Source organism: Marmota marmota, unplaced genomic scaffold (genome assembly GCF_001458135.2).
Source record: "Marmota marmota marmota unplaced genomic scaffold, marMar, whole genome shotgun sequence".
Lineage (NCBI taxonomy): Eukaryota > Metazoa > Chordata > Mammalia > Rodentia > Sciuridae > Marmota > Marmota marmota.
Genome location: NW_025999925.1, coordinates 14934154 through 14946385, shown reverse-complemented (window position 1 = coordinate 14946385; position 12232 = coordinate 14934154). Strand labels below are relative to the sequence as shown.

Here is a 12232-nt window from a genome sequence, read left to right as displayed (position 1 = left end):
TTGAGTATCCACTGATTTTGGTATCCCAGGTGAAGTCCTGGAGCCAATATCCCATAGATAATAAAGGGTGACAGTTCATTAAAATATGTCTTTTCTGTTTTGGTTTATAATTGTCTTTCTCTATATTTTAGATTATTTTCTCTTTTTTGCATCTATATACTTCAATATATCATACATAAATGGAATATAATTTCTCATTTTTCTGAGTGGATTATTTTCTAATTTTACCTTTTCATTTTTTTACTGTTGAATTTTACATTAAGGTTATAGTTTTCACATTCAAAAGCTATTTATTTCATTTATGTTTCTTTTTCACAATATTCTGTTCTTGTTTTTGGTAATAATATTTTTCTTAAGCATTTGAAGATATAACTGTAAATTATTTTGAATTTTTTTCTCTGAACTTTGAATTCTTCTCTTTCTTTCCATCCAGATATTTTCCCCTGACTTAAATGTATCAAATGATCCTTAGATGTTCTTGCATTTTTAAGAGCAGGATATCATCAAGCTGAGACATCTGCCTGTACGGTCAGAGCTTACTGATGCTTAAACTACACTGTAAAAGGATTGGCTGGTGAGGCAGCATTTTCCCAGGAAAACCCCAAATTTTACAGTTTGCATAGATCTTTTCCTGGGAGCCATTCAGTTAATCCAGATTAATATCTTGAGGTCTCCTGCATAGAAAGGTCTGTTTCTGACTGCTAGCATTTTGAGAACAGAGGCAGATAAGGGGACAGAGGTTTTACAGGTCATCATGAAACTTGCATTCATTTCAATCCTGTCTTAACCTCGGCCTGTTTTATGCCTGGAGACTTTGAAACTGAGCCAGTGTTGTTCCAGTTTCTTTTGAGAACAACCTCCCTTCTTCTGCTGGATAGAGTGTGAAGGTGGTTGTGCGTGTGTGTATGTGTGTGTGTGTGTGTGTGTGTGTGTGAGAGAGAGAGAGAGAGAGAGAGAGAACGCATGAGTACAAGAGGAAGGTGATCAGGTAGTCCCATCCATCCTGTCTGTATTCAGACTCCTCTGCTGCTCTAGTTCTCAGGGCTGTGCTTCATCCTCCCTTGAGTTCAATCTCTCGGGACAACCTGTCATATCACCCAGCTACCACTCTCTGCTCTGTCTACACTGCCCTATCTGCTCTGTCTTCCAGATAGTTCCATCACTGTTTCCATACTCATTTTCTTTTCTTAGGCAAATATTTTTATTATTCTTTGCCTCCCATTTTGGCAGAGTTAGTGAAAGGAGAAGAGATAAACACTTAATTAATTCACCATTTCTAACTAAAAGCCCTTTAGGTTTTTTTTATTTTCCTCTACAAGCATCAAGGCAATCAGAACTTTTCACAAGAGCCCTTGATCCTTTAATTCTTTTTCTCCTACATTTTGCAAAGTAGAAAAACAAATTTACTGTTTTGACCTAGTAATATGGATGAAAAATCTAAATAAATAATTACTCACTATAAAATGTTTTCCTCTTCAGCTGTTTAATAGACTTATGTATAACCTCTGAAGTATTATTGTATGATTCGGTGTTTTGAGAGAAGTTTAAAATATTACCTCATTCATTTGAAACACTACTAAGCTTCTTAATAAATTTTATACTATTTTAAACTATTTAAACTACTTGGGCCATCAAACAGGTAAAAATAGAAACAAATTTTGTAAGTAACTTGATTTCTTTTTTTTCAATGCTTCTCAATATTTTCTAATCTTCCTGGGGCCACTTAAAGCAATTAAGACTTCAAGATTCTAAATTTCAGCATTTCTTCAATATATTTCTCACATTTGTATGTAATAATTGCTCTAAGTTATTGTCTTTGTCATATCACTTTTTACCTAGGTTTAAACATTGTATATGTGTAAATACTGATTGCTGTATTACTTATTTGATTATAAAAAAATTTTCAATAAAATGTTCAGAAATATTCCAAAAATGTTGTTAAGTTTAAGTTGTTTTCTGATCCCAGTGTCCAGACTGACTTGCTTTGACAGTTATCTAGCTATAATTTTAAACTTCCCAGGAGAACCCATCTCACAGTTTTCAGAAATCTATAGTTATTAATATCATTGCACAATATTTTTAGAACCCATTCTAGAACATAAACAAGTTTTCAGCTTGGGGAAATTATAGTGTAAAGTGTGATGAGACAAGTAAACATAAAACATGATGTTGAATGCTATCGTGAGAAAGGTGTTTTCCGAGGTAGGAAGCCATGGAAAGGCATCCAGTTGACAGTGTGAGAAGCAATATGCCAAGCTGGTTGCCACTCCTCTTTCAGATGAAACTGCCACTTGAGTTCCTCAAGATGAAAAGCTGTATGTTTCCCACATCAATTGTCAATCTTTTAAACTCATGGTTTGACCCAAAAGAGCAAATTGAAACAGATTGGAAATTAAAAAGGCATGACTTTAATTGGTGTGCTTTACTTGGTAGGACCAACTAAGTTATCCTATTTTTACCTCTAAAAGTAATGCCAGTAGAATTAGATGGTTTTTATAGTTTTATCACATCAGTACCACAGTGATTAGCTTTAAACAAGTCAAGTAAAATGGAAACTTAGCTAAAGTGAAATGAGGCCATTTTGAAATGAATAATGCCTTCCCATTTCAGATAAGCCTACGGTGCTGTGGTATGGCCAGATGACATTATTAGCACACATCTAGTTCACCTGCTGTTGTAGGGTCTAAGTTGAGTCAACCCCCAAAGTTCCCAGGCTATCAGTCCACACACATTAGATTTAGATTTATCCACACAGATTCAAATTTCAGGATTCATAAGACAGTATGTCTTATATGATAAATGGATGATTATGAGAATAGAAAAAGAAGAGGTTCAATTTGATTAGTAACTATTCCACCCTTAGGATTTAATTTTTATCATAAAATTCAGGTATTGTATAATCCTTCACCTAAAATTTTGCTCCCAAAGATGAAAAAGAATCAGATGAGTTACAAACATAAGAGTGATAAAAATAAAAATACAGTAAATGTGAAAGGTGGCATCTCATCCATATGTTAATAAAGCTACAAGTTCAGAACTTTAGGAGCAACATAACTAAATGGTGAGTTTCCATTCCAAATGTTCCAGAACATACAGAAGTTGTTACAATGAAGTACTGAACTGGGATTTGGATTTAAAGAGTTCTCCAGCTTTTTCTCAGCACAGGATTAGGAAACTGCCCTCTTGGGGATCCTCTCCCTGTCACCATTCACACGTAAACACACAAAGGAATACTTGCACACAGAGCAGAGTTTCCTGTGTCCCATAAATAAGGTGGCAAATTTCCCAAGAATAGTATTCAGGCGTGGAGGGAACCAAGGATGGAGACTGGCCTTAAAAAGAAAATTCACAATGAATTATCTGACCCTAGCCTCAGCTACCAGAACCAGAGAGAAGAGAAACAAAGACTTTGTTATACAGAAGACATTTAAAACAAACACATGTACAACATTGATAAGCATTTTGCTCAAAGAGAAAAAAGAGTGGAAGGGACTGAAAGTCTCCATACAAATCAATCTTTTTGATGAAAACATATTTCCTTTTTTCTTCTAGTCTCCTCTATAAGACAGCGCACAAAGTGCTCATTTCTATTTTCTTTGTTTTCATTCCAAAGCTAGAAGATCAAAGAGTTAATAAAACCTCCTTGCTATAGAAGGTCATTACAAAACTAAATGCAGCAATTCAAAGTGGTAAATAGAATGAATGCCAAGGAGATGTTTAACGAAGTAACATTCTAGATGTATTCTTTGAAGAACATTTGCAGACTCGTTTGATTGCTTTAGAGTGCACAGGGAACAATGCGTCTGCGTGGAGCTAACACTGACTGGTGGTTGTGTTCCACCGAACTACTGCCAGACCACGTGGATTCACAAGTATATTTGATATAGAATTACCTAATATGGCTAGAAATATTCATGAGTATTTTGCATAGCAAAATGGTATTAAAAACTCCCATGTCCCTTTTCCCTTGGATCTAATTAAATGCCCAAATATGAGATGAGAGTCTATTCATTTGAAAAAATAATTTGAAGCACTATTTTCCCAAGAACTAAAAATTTGAATGGCAAGATGGGGACTAGCTTAATGCTCACCAATAGCTATCGAGATACTTCTTTTTCTTTTTCCTGCAGTGCTAACATGTTTAGAATGGGAGCAAGTAGAGAACGTAGAGTGGTGGCCTTGGAAATTGTCAATATTACCATATTGGTTTATTTGAAAGACAGGCTTTTATACTGGTCTTGAATTTCAGTGTGACATGTTAGAGTTTATGATTTATTATATGCTATGGTCTGAATGTTCCTGGTTCATGGTTCCATCCAAATTCATACGCTGATAGCTAATCTGTGATATAATAGTATTGAGAGGTAGTTCCTCTCAGACACGAATCTACTGGCACCTTGATCTTGGACTTTCCAGCTTTCAGAGCTTTATTTTTGCTGTTTATAAATTACCCAGTCAGAAGTATTTTGTGAATTGCCAAGATCATTGTAATGTCATGTGTATCTAATAAAAAAATATTTAAAAAAGAAGTATTTTGTTATAGCAGCCCAAATGGACTAAGACACTGTTTCCTGGAATCTCAGCAATAGAACCTGTTAGGCAGGTTTCTTCCTTGCAAAGGAGCAGCAGTACAACCTAAAACATCAGAAGTGACTATCCTGATGGTAGACATTGTGACTGTGGCGACATGGAAGCCAGATAACAGAGGTTACTTAGGGTCTCCAATTCAGGCACATTAGAGTTATTTTGTTTCCCACTGTTTGAAAACTTTGTGGATGCAAGTTGTTTTCATGTTGAAGTAAAAAGAGTTCTTTCCTGAGGTTGTTGGAGGGTAAATCAGAAAATTGGCATAGCTAGGTGATCTGACAATGATTTTCAGAAAAGTATAATGAAATAACAGCATAGACATGTTAAAATAACTGAGATTGAGTTTAAGCAATTAAACATTCTAATTATTCGGGGCAAATAATTGCCCTATTTCAACTATAAAGTGAGTCTGTTGTGAAGCACCATTGAAAGTTGTGCTGATGCCAATAAAGAGTCTTTTTGCTTCCTGCACCAGTGGTGCATGTCACCTTCCTGCAAGGCAACCAGTCTGCAGATCTGGCCAGAGGGAAAATTACTGGGTTACAAAATGAAATGCAGGAGTAAGTCAGTCCAGCTCTCTGAACCCTAGGAAAGGAAACTTCCCTCCCACTCATGAAAGAGGGCGATTGTGCTCAGTACCACTTATCCAGTGCCAACAATCTAGCAAGCTCTTTATTCAGTGCTATACCACTGCTACAGCAAGGTGACCCCGAGTTTGGGGCCGAGGTCAGGGAAAGGTCACTGCTTGAAAAATGAAACTAGTCAAAAGGAAAGAATCCTAGGAATGAGTGAGGTTACTCACCCACAAAAGTTACCTAATCTAAAAGATAGTAGAGAAAAGCATTTTTTACATGGAATCCAAAGTTCTAAACCTTTTAAATCATCTTACTGGCGCTGGCAAAGTGGGGGTGGGATGTTCTGATATGTGGCTGCAGGGATCAGCATTTTGTCACTGAAGTTCCTATAGACTTCCTCTTGTTCCGTTATCTCTGCCTTCAAGAGTTCACCTTCCCTCCTTCCCTCTTTCTCTTCTTTCCACAGCCACTTTAACCTCAAGCCAAGGAGCAGACAAGCGGTATGAAGACATCACTATCCTGTTATTTGTGAGCTGCTCTAAACTGGCTGGTCCGCATTTCTCCTTCTCAGCATCTTCCAGGTGCCTCTCTGTGAAGGCAGGTTGTCAAACTCTTGCCTGTCCGATGATGGTAGATGGCCATGAGTGCCTGTTTTAAATAAGCCCTTGTAAGTTTAAAGGAATCTGAGTGCTTGGAATATTGATTTGCCCTTTCATAACTTTTCTTATGAGACATATATGTATATGGATGTTATGAGGGGTAGGAACCTCTTAAGGAGAAAGCCAACAGGGTGAAAGAATATGGACTCAGACTTTCTTATCTTTGTGTTCTCTAATAAATAAATAAATGGCAAGTCCTTCTCTGAACAGCAAAGTGAAAGCATTTCATAAATAAATCCATAAGTAAAACCATATCACTTTAAAGATGTGAAAAGATGAGGTATACTCTGAAGAGAAATTTCATTTTAAATAGGTAGCCAAAAGCTGATACGGGCAACTAAAAGTTTTACTATTCATCTGATTCTTTTTTTCTAAGAAACATAAAAATCATGTTCAAAAGCATTCAGTTAATTCTCATCAGTTGAAGAAGGAGTTCAACTTTTTGTTTTTGTCATCAAGAATTTAAGCGAGAAAGTCAATTCAATTTGATACAAAATCAGTTTACAAAATAATTTTGAGAAATAATTTTTTAAGAGTCAGTTTCCAAAGAGCAATTTCATTGGGTCATACAATAAAAGTCTTTTAATGTGAACTACTTACTTTTATTAGTGCATTACAATTTATTTGCCTTGAAAAAAAGTACACTAAAAATAGAATTAGAATGTCTTTGGTTTCTATAGTTCATGGTATTAAGTTAAAACAGTATTATGTATGTTATACAGAAAGTAATGTAAATGCTGCCTAAAAGAACATTTTTGAGTCAGTTTCACATTTAACATTGAATAGAAAAGTTGACTGAAAATAAAGCAAGTCACTACATCACTCTGCTACAAGCAAACGCTTCTTTGTAAATAAGGATGAACTGACAATGCTTGAAAGTGTAGTTCATCAAAATCACAACAAGAAACCAAATATTATGAACGTGTAAAATTCCATGTTTATTTAATATCCATTACATAGCTGGTTCATTGAAACCAGACTTTGTAAAGACAAATAACATTTCCGATGAACATAAACAATTTCACACAGTTGAAATTCATCCTGTATTTTCACATGAATAAAGATGTCATTATGCAAGAGTTTCAACAATAAAGACCTTGCCTTGAATTGGCAAGGCATCTTTCAGTGCTTCAGTTCAGGCCTCTATCCAGCTCTGGAGGAGAGATTAACAGTGCTGCATCAAGCTCAGAGATCAGCATGTCCACACCCAGCTGCTGCGAACCTTCCCCCAGTTTCTGCATTGGCCTCCAGTGTGGTCAGCATTGTGGACACTTTTTCAGAGACACATCCAGAGCTTGAGATGGGTATTCCTAAGGAAACATTATTTTTGAAAAGTTAAAGGCAATATACAGATAATATCAAAAAAGCTTGTTCGCATCAAGGGAAGTATGAGTGTTCTGCTTAATAATAAATCAATAATTATTGTTTATTTTTACAGTTGCTTGAATTTATTTAAGTGTGCTATGTGCCAGACATTGTGTTAAACACTTTGCACTCACTAGCTCATTACATGAACAAACATATAAAGTAAGTACTATAATCATATCAGCTCCTGTGGCCAAGAAACCCAAGGTGACAGAAGCAGAGGGTCCTTTGTGTCATCAAACACAGTCCAGGTAATACTAAGAGCCCAATGTTGGGGAGGAGAGAATAGTTTTCCCAAAGCAGTTCACAGCCCTTTTCTGCCTTGCTTTTCTCTTCTATGGTCCCTGGAAAACGAAGAACCTCTTTGTCTCTCTCTGATGATATTTTTTCTTCCAATTTTTATATTCTAAACTACAAGACAACTTTTTCCTTGCTCCTAGGAGTGGCCACAAGTTTTTGGTTATGGTTTCTAAGGACGATTTTTAAAAGAGTCTTACAATCTCTTCACCCCTCCTCTTTATCTATCCTATATTTTCCATCCTCAGACTTTTTGATTCATGAAAAAAATTTTCTTCTCTTAGGGCATGTTAATTTGGTTTTCTGCTACTTGCAGCTAACTGTACTAACTATCCAAAACTGCTTTTAAAAGCTTTGTAACTATCTAGGTGGTATAAGCCATGATCACTGATACTCCTTATGTAAAAGGATAAATGAATTGTATATCTTAATTCTGGTATTTTAAAATTAAGTTAATGTCAAAAGAGTATTCCTGAATTTGACACTAACCACTAAATATCTAAAATAGCTATAATATCTTCTCCCTGCTAAAAGCATGCAGGTAAAATGGCAAGATAAGCCCTCTGGACTATGTGTACTAAAAAGGTTGCTGTAGCTCTTGCCCTCATCAGAGGATTCCACAATAGAGAATTGAACTGCTTGGAAGCCCAATGGAGGCAAGAAGGAAGAAATACAGAGAAAAAAATCAGAAATTTCTGGAGGTGAGATACTCAAAATACCTTCTAGGATTTTTTTTTTCAGTTAAATTGTACAAAGCCTACCTTCTGCCCTTCCCTTGTTGATAACTGAAATCCCATCTCTAGCACTTACTGGATATGTGATCTCAGATGAGGTCACATCAGCTTTCTGAGATTACCCTTATTTTTTCAGCCATAAAGTTAAATTTTACAATCCATATCATAGTACTGTGTTTAGTATTAACTCAAACAATGAATGAGAATCTTCTAGTACTGGGTTTGACACATAATACACAAATAACAGATTTTAATTTCTTCCCCACTTCTCCTTTCCCCATTACCATTCCCTTTGACAGAAGAATGATTTCGAAGACTGCACGGTTTCACCTGTATTGCAAATCTTACAAAACTGAGTTCATACAAGTTGAAAGCAGAATAGTAGTTACCATAAGCCAATGAGTGTAGGGGAGAGGGAGAAATGGAGAGATTAGTTAGCAGTTACAAAATCATAGCCAGATGGGGAAATAAGTTCTGGTGTTCTGTTAAACAAAAGATGGTTTTAGTTAAAAAATATTGTATCATAGAATTCAGAATAGCCAGAAGAGAGGATTTTAAATGTTCTTATCAAAAAGAAATGAGAACTGAGTTGATCAACACCAATGTACAATGTGTAAATGTACAAAACCATCACACTATGGAACATAGAGGTGTGTGTAACTGTTATCTTTCATTTTAAAAGAAACCTAACCTTTGAAAGCATTTTTCTTTTTCTTGCTTTATAGCCTTGTAACTGCACGAAGGATATAATTTGGCTGGGCACAGTTATTAGTGAAAGAAATACTTCCTACTAGGTTGTAAGTTTCCTGAAGGCAACAGCTGTGACTTGTAAATGTTTATATTCCTCATAGAACTTAAATTTCTAAATAATGAGCAATTAGGATATCTGAACAGAGAGGGTTTTTGAGCCATGTAATTTTGTAATGATTTAATGATTTATTTATCGATCCAAATGACTCATGGTTTTTAAGATGCAATCTTGTCAGCATTTACCATCCATTAAGCATAATGCTGGAGGCCCTATAAAGCAATTGTGAACACGGACAAACCCACATTGTGGATAATAACATGAAGGTGTACCAGAGAAAAAGCCAAATAACTTGTAATATAAGGGCTGTTTACTTTGAACTATTCACTATTCCAAACACCTTCATACATTATCACTATTCCTCTCCACAACACTGCAAAGCAGATGTCTCCAGCCCTTTATAACCAAGAGTCAGAGACTTGACTAGCACTCATAGCAAGTGAGTCTAGTGTTCCTTAGCCAAAGTTTGAATTCAAATCTCTCCTATTCCAGTGTTTGAGCCCTGTGTACTCCATACACTAGAGCCCAGAAGACTGCAGATTAAACATTTCTGGAAAAAGAGTGGGAGGTAGTTAAAGAAATCATCCATCTAGTTCAATAGAAAACTAGTTTTTGGAACTTAATCATCCAAATCCATAATAACAAAAATTTTACTGCTAATAAAATAAACAGTAATAATATTCAATATTACCAAGGCACATGACCTTGTTGAATATTTTATTTTTAATTCTTTTGGCTTTCTTTTTTATGGTACAAGGGATTGAGCCCAGGGGTTCTTAACCACTGAGCTACATTCCCAACCATTTTTATTTTTTTTAATTTAGAGTTCCCCTAAGTTGCTGAGGCTGGCCATGAACTTGTAGTCCTCCTACCTCAGCCACCCGAGCCACTGGGATTACAGGTGTGCACTCCCATTGTTTAATCTTTACGTTTCTGAAAGGTAGATAATAATACCTCCTCGTATGAATAGATGCTGAAATTCAGAAGGTAAATTTTTATTCCAAGAGACCTGATTCCACACTCTGACCCCAGGGTTCCTTCCACCACACCTTCAGCTTCCACTTGCCATGTTATTTTGCCTGAATTTTAACGAGAAAAGGTAACGAACGAAAGGGATGATGGTGTGGACTAATCACCATACTTGGCCTAAGTCACTTTCTGCTGAGCAAGGATTTTTTTCTTTACAGGAAATCTTCAGAGAAGTTATTCTGATAAAGAATGTATTTAATAAAGCAAAGCTTCTCACTGAGCATGCTTGGGCAACAATTAGAGTGATATTCTAAAGGTCTTTAGTTGGTGCTTGGTTTTCAGCGTGTCCTTTTCTTCTCTTTCATGTCTCTTTTCAAATGAGTAGTAAGGGTTGGAATAGCTCGGGGGTATTTAACAGGTGCTGGAACTTATATGTAGGTCACTAGCTCAGATCCACAGATACATGGTTCTCTCCTGCTAACCTGTGATTTCAAGCAGAAAGACCAGACCAGTATCTTTGAGCCAGCATGTCCTACGAAAAAATCATTCTTTGCTACCGTGATTTAAAGGTGCTGGTGAGAAATCAAGTAGGACTGTTACCAGTGGGAAATACGAGGGCAGTAAACATGGTGTCCAACACATGGTGTCTTTTATGCTGTTAGAAGCAGGACAGCTGGATATGGGCAACCAGATGAGGTGGGAGAGCATAATTCCTTAAAAATATATGTTGTTGTTGTTGTTGTTTTTAGCTTGGGAAAGGTGGAATTAGGAAAACAACAAGAACAGCAAAGAAGAGACACAATGATACAAGTCTGGACTAAATTAAGAAGGACAGAATGACTAAATGAGTCAGTAGCAAACATCTGACTGAGTCAAATGCCAAATCATCAACTTTGAAGATTAGAGAACCCTAGATAATAAAAGCAACAGTTCAAGCAGAAAGCGGTTGATGTGGTATTCAGTTATTCTAATAATCTTTTTAATTATCTCTACAAGTTTTTAACCTTGTCTTTCAGTATTATTAAGGCAAGATGACTGAATCAGGTGGCCTCAATAATATCGATAGGTAATACTGTTGGTCCTCTAGTGAACCAAAGATGTACCAGCCTATTGCCTGAAAAGGCTTCTGTTTGTGCCATACATCACATGTTTCTCACTTCATTCCTCATAGAACCTTTATTTACTGTTGGAAATGTCTTATTAGCGAGGGTAAACACTTTTATTCACTCTTCTCTGTAACAAATATTTACTAATGCAATCCACACAATGGACCTCTGAAATGCGATCCGTTCTCCCAAATTTTCAGATGAGAAACAGTGCAGAAAACAGAAAGGTCCAGAAGCTTTCCTAAGGTTATGTGGTAATTAGTGAAGTTAGGATTCAAACACGGGCAGTCTTCTCCAAGTTCTTGCTTCTAACTAATACATAGCGGTTCTTGCTTATTAAATGCAATTAAAATATTCCAGGTTTCTAAAAGTAAAACTTTAGAACAAACAAAGCTAAAGTTATGCTTGCAAGTATTTATTGCACCCTTAACTGACCTGAAAAACAAAATTGTTTGACATTATGAAAATATGATTTAATCCCTAATCCATGTAAATATGAAAATTTTATTTTTAGAAATAAAAGATAAAATTACTTTACTAACATCATGATAATAATTATAGAAATATAAAAGTTTCATGAAGAACTGAAAAAATGTAATATGTAAGTGGTTTTGTTCAAAAAGCTAAGCTAGGGCTAAACAGGGCACTTCTTTGAGGTGTGTCGTTTACAAATAATGAAAAACTCCTGTATTCCTACCACCACTCATAGACACTGCAAACACTGTTTGTATTAATGAAAATGCTAGTTCAGGTGGTGGCATTTCAAAAAAAGAAGCAGAGGCTGTACTTTGGAGCTGCACATAAACATAATTGGAAAAGGTGATGATGAACTAAACCATATTTACACAAGCATTTGAAATAATGGCTCATGAGTCCTGCAGAATATTTTCTTCCTTTAAATGGAATCATGCACAGTACCCTATTGATTCACTTCTTGGTATCTTATTTATACCATAAATCTCCTTGCTAAATAGGAAATCTAGTCCATATCACAACCAGTTTTCAAATTAAGCTCTCCTCTCTTGTTGGATGTTTGGATGAAATAAAATCTAAGGATTTCTCAATTTGTGTCATTATATTTTAAAATAAAAATTTCAACCAGTGACAATTAGAATGACAAACAACCTCACCC

General features: G+C 35.8%; 1 long non-coding RNA gene across 2 annotated transcripts in view; it reads right to left on the bottom strand.

Annotated features, from left to right (window-relative positions):
* Window positions 1–6735: 6735 nt before the first annotated feature.
* LOC125615825 overlaps window positions 6736–12232 on the bottom strand; it is a 46178-nt gene continuing 40681 nt past the window's right edge. For both annotated transcript variants that reach the window (XR_007346424.1, XR_007346425.1), the window contains one exon: window positions 6736–7131. This is a non-coding gene — a long non-coding RNA (uncharacterized LOC125615825). The remainder of the gene's footprint in view (window positions 7132–12232) is intronic.